Source organism: Pan troglodytes, chromosome 3 (assembly GCF_028858775.2).
Source record: "Pan troglodytes isolate AG18354 chromosome 3, NHGRI_mPanTro3-v2.0_pri, whole genome shotgun sequence".
Taxonomy (NCBI): domain Eukaryota; kingdom Metazoa; phylum Chordata; class Mammalia; order Primates; family Hominidae; genus Pan; species Pan troglodytes.
The window spans coordinates 102243286-102257600 of record NC_072401.2 but is presented as its reverse complement, the minus strand read 5'-3'; the positions used below and the strand labels follow the sequence as shown (position 1 = coordinate 102257600).

Here is a 14315-nt window from a genome sequence, read left to right as displayed (position 1 = left end):
CCAATATAATGACACATTGGTCAATGATGATCATTACACATGGTGGTCCTATAAGATTACAATACTATATTTTTACTGTACCTTTTGTATGTTTAGCTGTATTTAGAAACACAAATACTTGTCATTGTTTTACAGTCACCTACAGTATTCAGTACAGTAACATTCTGTACAGGTTTCTAGCCTAGGAGCAATAGGCTATACCATATAGCTTAGGTGTGTTACCGTAGGCTATATCATCTAGGTTTGTGTAAGTACAGACTACAATGTACTAATAACACTTAATGATGCATTCTCAGAATGAATCCACATCATTAAGTGACACATGACTGTAATTGTAAAAACAGCAGAGGTGGGTACAGTTTATTCTAATCAGGTTATGAGTTTGTCACATTTCACATGTAATCTGGAACTGGAATGTAGCTGTGTCAAATGTTGGATTGTGTGTTTTGTGCACACCAATAGGTGACATGCATAAACACTGTGCAGCACAGCACTCATCTGCTTGGGATCCCTTCTACTGAAAGGTCCCTGCAGGGAGCATCCCTGGTGACAACAGACAGGTTTTGCAGAGAATTGCATTTATTTCTTCCTTTGATTCAACTCCCTGCAGAGGTTTTTCCAGAACACAGTGTCACTATTTCCAGGTCAGACAAGATTCTCCTGCCAAGCAGGATGCCATGAAGAAAATCTAGCTTAGAGTGTGAGCCAAAAGAAATCAAAGTGGAAACAGAAATGTCAGAAGACTAGAGAGTAAATGACAGGAGTCTCCACAGTCATCATTAACATCAACGTTTCACATGCAGTGGCTTTATTCAAGCCCACGCAAGATACAGGAGTCATTGTCAGTAACGTGAGGACTAAAACAGAGCAAATGTCACCTTGTCCCTGCATCAGCTCCAGAAAGGTACACACAGTGGGAATTACTCCTTTGTTGCATGCTTTTGGAGGGGGCAGAGGGACTATTACTGAGCTGCGGAGACAGAAATGGAATTTGTACTTTCACAGGGTAAAGGGTAGGTCTCTGCTTGTAATAGGCACCTTGAAGTCGGCCTTTAGAACCAGGAAATTGAGTCTATCTCTGATATCCCTCAGAGGTGAAAGGCATACAACTTTTCATATGTAAATCTCATGATTTGACTTGTGCTTCACAGATACCACGTAGCTCAGGCTTGGGGCTTCTAATTCTCAGGAGAACTAGCGGTGTTTGCGGCCTCCACAGTCAGTATGCTAGATATACTTGTTTCTGTTCTTACAGAGCACGACCATTGTCCTTTGAGGGAGGAAGGAAGAATAACATGCTTTGTGTTTATGTTTTTAAAATAGCTTCTGCGTTTTTGAAAAATTCTACTTTGAAATGCGTACTGAATTATTTAAATATTTTTTCCCCTACTTCCCTCTCTGAGCAATTGTCAATAGCTGACTGCCCTGGAGGTGGACCGTTCCATCAAAGAACAGTTGGGAAAATATGTAAATTTGTAGTTTTAAATGAGGATACTCTAATTTCAACTGTAAGACGAATAAGCAGGCAGTCATACAGCTCAGCATCTACCTGAAAAGTGCAAAATTATATTCTAGAATGTTCTCTATTTCTGTTGCTTTAGTCTTCTCCCTCGACTTCCCCATCCTGCCCCACGTTTTCTTCAACTCTTTCTCCCCAGGATGGCTTCTGCTTTATCCTTTGCTCTGAATGCTTTCTCCAATCTTCCCCTCATCTAAATATTACTCATGTGAAGACTCAGTTCAAGCCCCTTCACATTGATAAAAATTTTCTTGACCACTGCAAACCATTGAATGTCTGAATTCTGTTTTGACTTTTAGTAGTACTAACATATTCTCTAATAATTTCAGGTGCTATTACATTATTTCCCTAAGCAGATGGCAAGCTGCATGATGCCTAGGGATGTGACTATATTATTTTTGTATTTACTATAAGAAGTAGCCCAGTGCAAGGCATAGTAAGTGATGTTAATTACTCACTAGTTATTTTCCTTTCCTATAATATTTTCTTTTCAGAATTTTCAGATGGTTCCAGATTATTTCTTCACAGTATCATCATATTCTTTATCTACACCTTCCTCTAATAATTAACACTTTTATAAACCTGGGTCCTGTCTTTGCAAGAGCAATAGATGGATGAGTATATCTAGTAGAGAAGTAGATTTTCTCTCTAGCCCCTCTGTGTGAGTGTGCAAGTGTGTGTGTGTGTGTCTTTGTGTTTGAGCAGGCTATGGGAAGGGCAAGAGAAATGAAAAGATTACATGACTGGCTGTTATTTGGATGACAGTAAGATCACTGCTCAGAAAAGAAAGAGTTAAACTTTTGACAGTTCTCCATTAGCCGATAGTGTAATTATCAATTGACTAAAACTGCTTTTTTTTTTTCTATCAAGGAAGAAAAGCCAAGTTTGGATTAAAAAATGGGGACAATTTTCTACGTGTAATATTTTTCAGTTTTGGAACAGAATCTAATAAATGAAGCAGTGGAAATAAATTAGAAAATGGTAAATGAAAAGGTATACCACTTGACAGTCAGTCTTGTCTTGTCCACATGTTATAACTATGGAAACTGTACAAGCTCCCTGAGGACATGGAAGGGCAGCTTGGATATTTTAAAGATTAGATTATTTATAAAAAATACATTGTGACATTTGGGTTTAATGAATATAAAACACTAGTCATAAATACTTGGTGAAAGAATTAGGTTAATTTTGGAACCTACAGGGATAATTTTGTTTAGGTCATAAAAGCCAGCATTGGATCCTAGTTGTGTATTTAGTGGATTAAGGAAATTACAGAATCTGAAAAGGCTGTGTTTTCTCTGACCCTGTGAATATTCCCATTTTATATGACAAAAATGTCTTGTCCTGGAATGTGGCTGTTGAAATCAGTTACCTGACCCATATAAGAAAATATGTTTTCCTGTATCTGAATCTGTTCTCTAGCTAAGTATATTTTCACCTATACACAAACGTATCTGCATGTTTGTCTATGTGTATGTGTGTATGTGTGTGTGTGTGTGTGTGTGTGTGTGTGTGTGTGTGTGTGTAGACGTACAGTTTTTTCTTGGTATCTTGAAACCAAGTTTGGAATATTTTGAAAATGCCGTAATTAGTTGTTCATAATTTGATTTCTAGGTTGTTGAGAGTCTTTCTTTCTAGGCTGAAGGATAACATTTTAGACCCACAGAGAAGAATATCTGGTCAGATATGTTTATGTCACCAAGATGAACAGAAATGCCATTAGTCTCTGTGGTGTGATTTGCTAATTAGGAAAAGGCACCCCCTCCGTGTAGGTATAGCCCTGTGGGCCACAGCTTGGCTCCTGGGCAGGGATGGATTTCAGCCCCCACTCCCCCCTCGCAGCCTGGCATCATTGCACAATTCATGTACTTTACAAGGGTATGTGGGAGCTCTAAATATTAAGGTGTGAAATGGCTAGCAGCACTGGAATAAGTCTACAGGAGGTTTTGCTTGAATATTAAATATAGAGGCCATGATTATTGATTACTTAATGGCCAGTCCTAGATATTTAAACCACCCTGGAGATCTGGAGATGGGGAGGAGATGGGTGAAGATGTTCTCAACCTTTTTAGCCAGACTCTCTTCTATTATGTTGCACTCACAGGGCTTATGTTTTGAGATAATTGGTCTAACTAAATAAAGTTAATTATTTAATAACTGTTTGTTTGCATATATTGATCTCTTAACCAAATAGACGTAACTGCCAACTTTTGAGAGCTTTTGAGCAATATATATTAATATTTTCATATTGGGTTCATGTGATTTTTAGGCCATACAAAATAATTCTTTTATTAAAAAAGAATTTTTTATTAAAAAATTTTTAGCGGGAGGAGCCAAGATGGCCGAATAGGAACAGCTCTGGTCTACAGCTCCCAGCCTGAGCGACGCAGAAGACGGGTGATTTCTGCATTTCCATCTGAGGTACCGGGTTCATCTCACTAGGGAGTGCCAGACAGTGGGTGCAGGCCAGTGGGTGCACGCACCGTGCGCGAGCCGAAGCAGGGCGAGGCATTGCCTCACCTGGGAAGCGCAAGGGGTCAGGGAGTTCCCTTTCCGAGTCAAAGAAAGGGGTGACGGACGCACCTGGAAAATCGGGTCACTCCCACCGGAATATTGCGCTTTTCAGACCGGCTTAAAAAACGGCGCACCACGAGACTATATCCCACACCTGGCTCGGAGGGTCCTACCCCACGGAGTCTCGCTGATTGCTAGCACAGCAGTCTGAGATCAAACTGCAAGGCGGCAGCGAGGCTGGGGGAGGGGCACCCGCCATTGCCCAGGCTTGCTTAGGTAAACAAAACAGCCAGGAAGCTCGAACTGGGTGGAGCCCACCACAGCTCAAGGAGGCCTGCCTGCCTCTGTAGGCTCCACCTCTGGGGGCAGGACACAGACAAACAAAAAGACTGCAGTAACCTCTGCAGACTTAAATGTCCCTGTCTGACAGCTGGAGATCTGAGAACGGGCAGACTGCCTCCTCAAGTGGGTCCCTGACCCCTGACCCCCGAGCAGCCTAACTGGGAGGCACCCCTCAGCAGGGGCACACTGACACCTCACACAGCAGGGTATTCCAACAGACCTGCAGCTGAGGGTCCTGTCTGTTAGAAGGAAAACTAACAAACAGAAAGGACATCCACACCAAAAACCCATCTGTACATTACCATCATCAAAGACCAAAAGTAGATAAAACCACAAAGATGGGGAAAAAACAGAACAGAAAAACTGGAAACTCTAAAACGCAGAGCGCCTCTCCTCCTCCAAAGGAACGCAGTTCCTCACCAGCAACGGAACAAAGCTGGATGGAGAATGATTTCGACGAGCTGAGAGAAGAAGGTTTCAGACGATCAAATTACTCTGAGCTACGGGAGGACATTCAAACCAAAGGCAAAGAAGTTGAAAACTTTGAAAAAAATTTAGAAGAATGTATAACTAGAATAACCAATACAGAGAAGTGCTTAAAGGAGCTGATGGAGCTGAAAACCAAGGCTCGAGAACTACGTGAAGAATGCAGAAGCCTCAGGAGCCAATGCGATCAACTGGAAGAAAGGGTATCAGCAATGGAAGATGAAATGAATGAAATGAAGCGAGAAGGGAAGTTTAGAGAAAAAAGAATAAAAAGAAATAAGCAAAGCCTCCAAGAAATATGGGACTATGTGAAAAGACCAAATCTACGTCTGATTGGTGTACCTGAAAGTGATGGGGAGAATGGAACCAAGTTGGAAAACACTCTGCAGTATATTATCCAGGAGAACTTCCCCAACCTAGCAAGGCAGGCCAACGTTCAGATTCAGGAAATACAGAGAACGCCACAAAGATACTCCTCGAGAAGAGCAACTCCAAGACACATAATTGTCAGATTCACCAAAGTTGAAATGAAGGAAAAAATGTTAAGGGCAGCCAGAGAGAAAGGTCAGGTTACCCTCAAAGGGAAGCCCATCAGACTAACAGCAGATCTCTTGGCAGAAACCCTACAAGCCAGAAGAGAGTGGGGGCCAATATTCAACATTCTTAAAGAAAAGAATTTTCAACCCAGAATTTCATATCCAGCCAAACTAAGCTTCATAAGTGAAGGAGAAATAAAACACTTTACAGACAAGCAAATGCTGAGAGATTTTGTCACCACCAGGCCTGCCCTAAAAGAGCTCCTGAAGGAAGCGCTAAACATGGAAAGGAACAACCAGTACCAGCCGCTGCAAAATCATGCCAAAATGTAAAGACCATCGAGACTAGGAAGAAACTGCATCAACTAACAAGCAAAATCACCAGCTAACATCATAATGACAGGATCAAATTCACACATAACAATATAACTTTAAATGTAAATAGACTAAATTCTCCAATTAAAAGACACAGACTGGCAAGTTGGATAAAGAGTCAAGACCCATCAGTGTGCTGTATTCAGGAAACCCATCTCACGTGCAGAGACATACATAGGCTCAAAATAAAAGGATGGAGGAAGATCTACCAAGCAAATGGAAAACAAAAAAAGGCAGGGGTTGCAATCCTAGTCTCTGATAAAACAGACTTTAAACCAACGAAGATCAAAAGACACAAAGAAGGCCATTACATAATGGTAAAGGGATCAATTCAACAAGAGGAGCTAACTATCCTAAATATATATGCACCCAATACAGGAGCACCCAGATTCATAAAGCAAGTCCTGAGTGACCTACAAAGAGACTTAGACTCCCACACATTAATAATGGGAGACTTTAACACCCCACTGTCAACATTAGACAGATCAACGAGACAGAAAGTCAACAAGGATACCCAGGAATTGAACTCCGCTCTGCACCAAGCGGACCTAATAGACATCTACAGAACTCTCCACCCCAAATCAACAGAATATACATTTTTTTCAGCACCACACCACACCTATTCCAAAATTGACCACATACTTGGAAGTAAAGCTCTCCTCAGCAAATGTAAAAGAACAGAAATTATAACAAACTATCTCTCAGACCACAGTGCAATCAAACTAGAACTCAGGATTAAGAATCTCACTCAAAGCCGCTCAACTACATGGAAACTGAACAACCTGCTCCTGAATGACTACTGGGTACATAACAAAATGAAGGCAGAAATAAAGATGTTCTTTGAAACCAATGAGAACAAAGACACAACATACCAGAATCTCTGGGACGCATTCAAAGCAGTGTGTAGAGGGAAATTTATAGCACTAAATGCCCACAAGAGAAAGCAGGAAAGATCCAAAATTGACACCCTAACATCACAATTAAAAGAACGAGAAAAGCAAGAGCAAACACATTCAAAAGCTAGCAGAAGGCAAGAAATAACTAAAATCAGAGCAGAACTGAAGGAAATAGAGACACAAAAAACCCTTCAAAAAATCAATGAATCCAGGAGTTGGTTTTTTGAAAGGATCAACAAAATTGATAGACCGCTAGCAATACTAATAAAGAAAAAAAGAGAGAAGAATCAAATAGACACAATAAAAAATGATAAAGGGGATATCACCACCGATCCCACAGAAATACAAACTACCATCAGAGAATACTACAAACACCTTTACGCAAATAAACTAGAAAATCTAGAAGAAATGGATAAATTCCTCAACACATACACTCTCCCAAGACTAAACCAGGAAGAAGTTGAATCTCTGAATAGACCAATAACAGGAGCTGAAATTGTGGCAATAATCAATAGTTTACCAACCAAAAAGAGTCCAGGACCAGATGGATTCACAGCCGAATTCTACCAGAGGTACAAGGAGGAACTGGTACCATTCCTTCTGAAACTATTCCAATCAATAGAAAAAGAGGGAATCCTCCCTAACTCATTTTATGAGGCCAGCATCATTTTGATACCAAAGCCGGGCAGAGACACAACCAAAAAAGAGAATTTTAGACCAATATCCTTGATGAACATTGATGCAAAAATCCTCAATAAAATACTGGCAAACCGAATCCAGCAGCACATCAAAAAGCTTATCCACCATGATCAAGTGGGCTTCATCCCTGGGATGCAAGGCTGGTTCAATATACACAAATCAATAAATGTAATCCAGCATATAAACAGAGCCAAAGACAAAAACCACATGATTATCTCAACTGATGCAGAAAAAGCCTTTGACAAAATTCAACAACCCTTCATGCTAAAAACTCTCAATAAATTAGGTATTGATGGGACGTATTTCAAAATAATAAGAGCTATCTATGAAAAACCCACAGCCAATATCATACTGAATGGGCAAAAACTGGAAGCATTCCCTTTGAAAACTGGCACAAGACAGGGATGCCCTCTCTCACCGCTCCTATTCAACATAGTGTTGGAAGTTCTGGCCAGGGCAATCAGGCAGGAGAAGGAAATAAAGGGTATTCAATTAGGAAAAGAGGAAGTCAAATTGTCCCTGTTTGCAGATGACATGATTGTTTATCTAGAAAACCCCATTGTCTCAGCCCAAAATCTCCTTAAGCTGATAAGCAACTTCAGCAAAGTCTCAGGATACAAAATCAATGTACAAAAATCACAAGCATTCTTATACACCAACAACAGACAAACAGAGAGCCAAATCATGAGTGAACTCCCATTCACAATTGCTTCAAAGAGAATAAAATACCTAGGAATCCAACTTACAAGGGATGTGAAGGACCTCTTCAAGGAGAACTACAAACCACTGCTCAAGGAAATAAAAGAGGATACAAACAAATGGAAGAACATTCCATGCTCATGGGTAGGAAGAATCAATATCGTGAAAATGGCCATACTGCCCAAGGTAATTTATAGATTCAATGCCATCCCCATCAAGCTACCAATGCCTTTCTTCACAGAATTGGAAAAAACTACTTTAAAGTTCATATGGAACCAAAAAAGTGCCCGCATCACCAAGTCAATCCTAAGCCAAAAGAACAAAGCTGGAGGCATCACACTACCTGACTTCAAACTATACTACAAGGCTACAGTAACCAAAACAGCATGGTACTGGTACCAAAACAGAGATATAGATCAATGGAACAGAACAGAGCCCTCAGAAATAACACCACATATCTACAACTATCTGATCTTTGACAAACCTGAGAAAAACAAGCAATGGGGAAAGGATTCCCTATTTAATAAATGGTGCTGGGAAAACTGGCTAGCCATATGTAGAAAGCTGAAACTGGATCCCTTCCTTACACCTTATACAAAAATCAATTCAAGATGGATTAAAGATTTAAACGTTAGACCTAAAACCATAAAAACCCTAGAAGAAAACCTAGGCATTACCATTCAGGACATAGGCATGGGCAAGGACTTCATGTCCAAAACACCAAAAGCAATGGCAACAAAAGCCAAAATTGACAAATGGGATCTAATTAAACTAAAGAGCTTCTGCACAGCAAAAGAAACTACCATCAGAGTGAACAGGCAACCTACAACATGGGAGAAAATTTTCGCAACCTACTCATCTGACAAAGGGCTAATATCCAGAATCTACAATGAACTCAAACAAATTTACAAGAAAAAAACAAACAACCCCATCAAAAAGTGGGCGAAGGACATGAACAGACACTTCTCAAAAGAAGACATTTATGCAGCCAAAAAACACATGAAAAAATGCTCATCATCACTGGCCATCAGAGAAATGCAAATCAAAACCACTATGAGATATCATCTCACACCAGTTAGAATGGCAATCATTAAAAAGTCAGGAAACAACAGGTGCTGGAGAGGATGTGGAGAAATAGGAGTACTTTTACAGTGTTGGTGGGACTGTAAACTAGTTCAACCATTGTGGAAGTCAGTGTGGCGATTCCTCAGGGATCTAGAACTAGAAATACCATTTGACCCAGCCATCCCATTACTGGGTATATACCCAAATGACTATAAATCATGCTGCTATAAAGACACATGCACACGTATGTTTATTGCAGCATTATTCACAATAGCAAAGACTTGGAACCAACCCAAATGTCCAACAATGATAGACTGGATTAAGAAAATGTGGCACATATACACCATGGAATACTATGCAGCCATAAAAAATGATGAGTTCGTGTCCTTTGTAGGGACATGGATGAAATTGGAAACCATCATTCTCAGTAAACTATCGCAAGAACAAAAAACCAAACACCACATATTCTCACTCATAGGTGGGAATTGAACAATGAGATCACATGGACACAGGAAGGGGAATATCACACTCTGGGGACTGTGGTGGGGTGGGGGGAGGGGGGAGGGATAGCATTGGGAGATATACCTAATGCTAGATGACAAGTTAGTGGGTGCAGTGCACCAGCATGGCACATGTATACATATGTAACTAACCTGCACAATGTGCACATGTACCCTAAAACTTAAAGTATAATAAAAAATAAAAATAAATAAAAAAAGTCATCAAAAAAAAATTTTATTTAATCCATGTGTCTATGGCCCAAGTAAATGTATGATTTTCACATGGTGTTTTGCTTTTGATATTTATTTATGTATCCTAAAGTTCGGAAATTTTACATCAGAAATAAGTAAACAGGTCCACAAAGGACCTGTTGCTCTTAAACGTATTCTATTCTCATTATTGATAATCCCGAGTGACAATGTAGGCAACATTAAACAAGCAAAATATGGTGATTGGGTCACTAAGAAGTGAAGATCTCTCTAACTCTTTAATCTTCCAATGTGTAAATATTTGATAAAAACCTGCCCTTTTTTTTAACCTTAATTTTTCTTTTGAGGAGAGAAAGCATTTTAACTACATACCAAAGAATAGACAGATGCAAACAAACCTTGACTGCTACTTGCCCGATAAAGGAAAAAACTGGTCGTCTGGTCTGTTTATTGTTTTGTAAATTGAAAGATATATAAAATAATGGTTCCAACATGTTCTAGTAAAGTCATCAGGATCTTAAATGAGTTGGTGAGACTTAAAGGGAGAAAAATAAATCCCTAAGGAACATTTTTAGAGGCATGAAATATTATGATTGTGAGTAAGAGTAATGTTTTTATTTATATGAATACATTTAAACAAATATATGTAACCCTAGTGTGTGCATATATGTATATATTTATGAGTGTGTATGCTTGTATATATGTATATTCTAGAAATATACGTATTCATTTTAGAAAAAAATATAGATATGGTGGTGCTGAGTCATTGTTTTAAATAGAAAGCAAAGACCTGGTTTTTAATAACAGGCTTCAGTAATTGGTCATATTTTTGTCCATTCTATTTTGGACAGGTAATATAGCAACATTTGAAGCAGATGCTATCAGTACTCCAGCAATTCTCCTCAGATTCTTCTGACTCTTTCTGTGTGCCCATCCTCTGGCTTCAACATGCTTGGCTCCTAGAGACTGGCATCTCTAAGTCTCTTTGAAGGACTGCCCTTGGGCCACTGGCACCATGGTGCCTGCAATGCACAGCCAGCCAGCATCCGTGGTAGTAACATGCCCTCAAGGATAGCCCTCACCAAGGACAGACAGGCACAGATTATAAAATCTCAGCAACCTTGCCCCAAGGAGGAACAAATCTGAGGTTTAATTTAGGTTCCAGGGCTCCCCATCAGGATGAACCTGAGGTTGAAAGTTTACCTGAAATTATACCCTTGCTAGTCTTCTCCTTCCTTCCTTGCTTCCCTCATCTATTCACAGGCATCTCCTATACTGTACTGTACTGACTCCAACTGTACTGAATCACTTGCACACAAACTCTTGTCTTATTTTCTTCTTCTGGGAAACCTAAAATCATATCTAGCTGTCACTGTGGTAAAAATTTCATAGGCACAAAGAAGTTTATTATGTCTTGGATGCCCTGCTAATTTTAAGATGTTGCAATGAAGTTACTCCCTCCCTACCCCCTCAGCAATGACTGGGAATCATGGCTAATGTCTGGTAAAGCATAAATCAAGCCAACTTTTTCCCCTGCTAGAACCACAGGAAATGGTGGTATTGTTTTTGATTATACACTTCCCAGTACATCAGGGAGAAGATTAATCCTCAGAGGCTTAAATGACCAGAATTATGAATTGAGGTAATTCTAGGCATAGGAGATCAAAAGAAATAGCCATGGACCTTATGTTTCCTGTGAGAAGAAAGCAAGAGAGCTGGCAGATGCATGGCAAGTTTGAGACTTGATTTATTCCTGAAAGCAACTGACCGGAGGTAACATTTGGCTCTAGCCCTGGCTCAGCTCCTTACTGTGGATTCCTGAGCAAGCTAGTTCTCCTAGACCTTAGTTCACTCACCTGAGTACTTGCACTGAATGATACATAAACTTCCTTCTGGATTTTAGTTTTGTGATTCTGTTTGCACAATCATAAGACAGCCAACAGAAAAGCCATACGTGAAGCTTCAGAAGCTGGAAAGTTTAAGCACATATCAGTTACTCGTGAGTTATACTTTTCTGTGTCTGAGAGCATATGAGGAGCTTTGCTTGAGTAGCAGCAAAGGAGCTTGTTAAGAATTCAGAAGCATAGGAGTAGTAGAGTATTAAATGGCTAAGAAAAAGACACCAGCTATCTCACTGGTGACACAAAGCAGAATTTCACAACTTAATCTCATTCCCACCAGGAGTCTATTACACATTCAAGACCTTGAAAGACTACAAAGTCAAGAATGGAAGGAACAGATTAAAGGTGGAATATTACTTTCAGAAGGAAAGGGAAAGAAAAAAAATGAACAAAATGCAGATACTGTTTAATTTTAGTGAAAACTCTTTCTTAAGCCAAAGGAGTCTTACTTTTCTCAGCCCAGAGTATCTGTGGGAATGTCGATGGAATTTTCTGTTTCCTCATCTTTAGTTTGTGAGAGGCATGTGCCTGCCCCATTGCAGCTCTTAAGAACTCACCTTCATACTACTTGTCAATTCCACAAATCCTGAAATGCATTATATGATTGGGCTGGACCCATCAAAATGTTGAATATATCTTTGAAGTGCCAATGACAGTGCTAACTCAAGTCACTACAAGTGTTCAGCAAAGGCCTTGTAAAACAATTACTCAAAACACCCTTATCCCTGCCCTTTGACCTCATTCTTATGGCTTCTGGAATGGGGACTAACTACATCAAGTCATTCTGCAGAACAAACTTGTAGAAGAAGTGTGAATAATTTTTTTCATATTATTAAGATATTTATAATCAGAAGTATTTACCCAAAACCGTAAACCATTCATCTGTTCCAAAGATGTAACGTGACTTTTCTGAAATTAGGACATTAGAAGTATATGGAAATTTAAATTTGTTTTTGTATCAATTTGCTTTTTAAAATAAATACATTTACATGATACAAAATTTTAAAAGCATAAAATGAAATTTTCCCTCCTGCCCCTGTTCACCCAGTATTCCTCTGTGGAGATAACCAATGTTATCAGTTTATTAGTTTCTTTCGGAGATATTTTATATAAGCAAATAGTCTTGTGGGTGTGCATTTGTATGTTTTACATACTGTTATATACCTTCCTTTTCTCACATAATATACATTAGGAATTATTCTATATTGGTACTGAAAACCTCTTCTCATTTTAAATACAGCATTTCAACACTTCATGCTCTCTATCTCTCTTACCTGCTTAAAAGAAAAACCAGAACTAACTACCATTTTTTATTTGTTTATTGTCTCTGACCCCCAACTAGAATGTTAATTACATGAGAGTAAATATTTTCAACTGTTTTTTTCACTGCACTGGCATATAATAATTACACAATAAATATTTGAATTTATTCAATAAATGAATATGTTAGACTTGATAACTAATGTTATTCTATTGCATGTAATTAATTAAATGTGTTAAGTCACTGTTCTATTGATGGGCATTTAAGTAGTGTCTGGTCTTTTGTTCTTAGAGACTCTGCTGAGATGTGCATTTTGGTTCATACATCATTAATCCTAGAGCCAGTTTGTCTTTAGGGAAAATTTCTAAAAGTGAAATTGTAGTTTCAAAGAATGTAGTTTTTGTTTGTTTGTTTGTTTTTTGAGATGGAGTCTTTCCCTGTTGCCCAGGCTGGAGTGCAGTGGCCTAATCTCGGCTCACTGCAACCTCTGCCTCCTGGATTCAAGCGATTCTCCTGCCTCAGCCTCCCGAGTAGCTGGGACTACAGGCATGTGCCACCAGGCCTGGCTAATTTTTGTATTTTTAGTAGAGATGGAGGTTTCACTATGTTGGCCAGACTGGTCTCAAACTCTTGACCTAGTGATCTTCCCGCCTCAGCCTCCCAAAGTGCTGGGATTACACGCATGAGCCACCGCACCCAGCCTGAAATTTTTAATTTTGATAGATAATGCCAAATTGTTGTCTTTGGAGGTAATACTAATTTTTACATTTACCAGCAATATATCTATGCATAAATACAATTGTCTTTAATTTAAAGGAAAATATATTAAAAGTAATAACGAAACTGCAATTACTTTTGCGCCAAACTAATAATATTTATTTTTGAAGATGCCAAAGCATTTAAAAGAAACTTCAACCCAAATTAAAACAAAATCTAACAAGCTTCAATAAAGAAAAATTTCTCCTATTGATTGAGTTCTTGTTGTGGCTAAATCTATATAACGTGTCTTCCTTAGAGAGAGGATTTTCCAAATTTAAGCAGAGGCAAGATGAGAACTTGAATGGTAATAACACTAGCCCGGCCCTGAAAGTCTAGGATCTGATAAACCAGTAGCCTTTTCAAGGGTCAAAAAGCAGGTACTGGAAAGAAATTATTGTACATAATCAAATAGGTGAACCACTGTATGATTGGAACCAAGAAGTGCTGGATTTAAAATGGCAACAAGCCAAGGACCGGGAAGATAACAGACCCAGGAGAGATGTGGCAGTTTTAGAGGGCAATCATCTCCCAGACTGAGGTGGAAAGGTATGAT

The 14315-nt window shown here is 39.1% G+C and overlaps 1 long non-coding RNA gene across 1 annotated transcript; it reads left to right on the top strand.

Moving 5' to 3' along the window:
- The first annotated feature begins 647 nt into the window (after nt 1–647).
- On the top strand, nt 648–12886 carry LOC134809830 (uncharacterized). The gene is made up of 3 exons (XR_010156388.1): nt 648–904; nt 2390–2500; nt 10693–12886. It is a non-coding gene; the product is annotated as an uncharacterized LOC134809830 (long non-coding RNA).
- The last annotated feature ends 1429 nt before the right edge of the window (nt 12887–14315 follow it).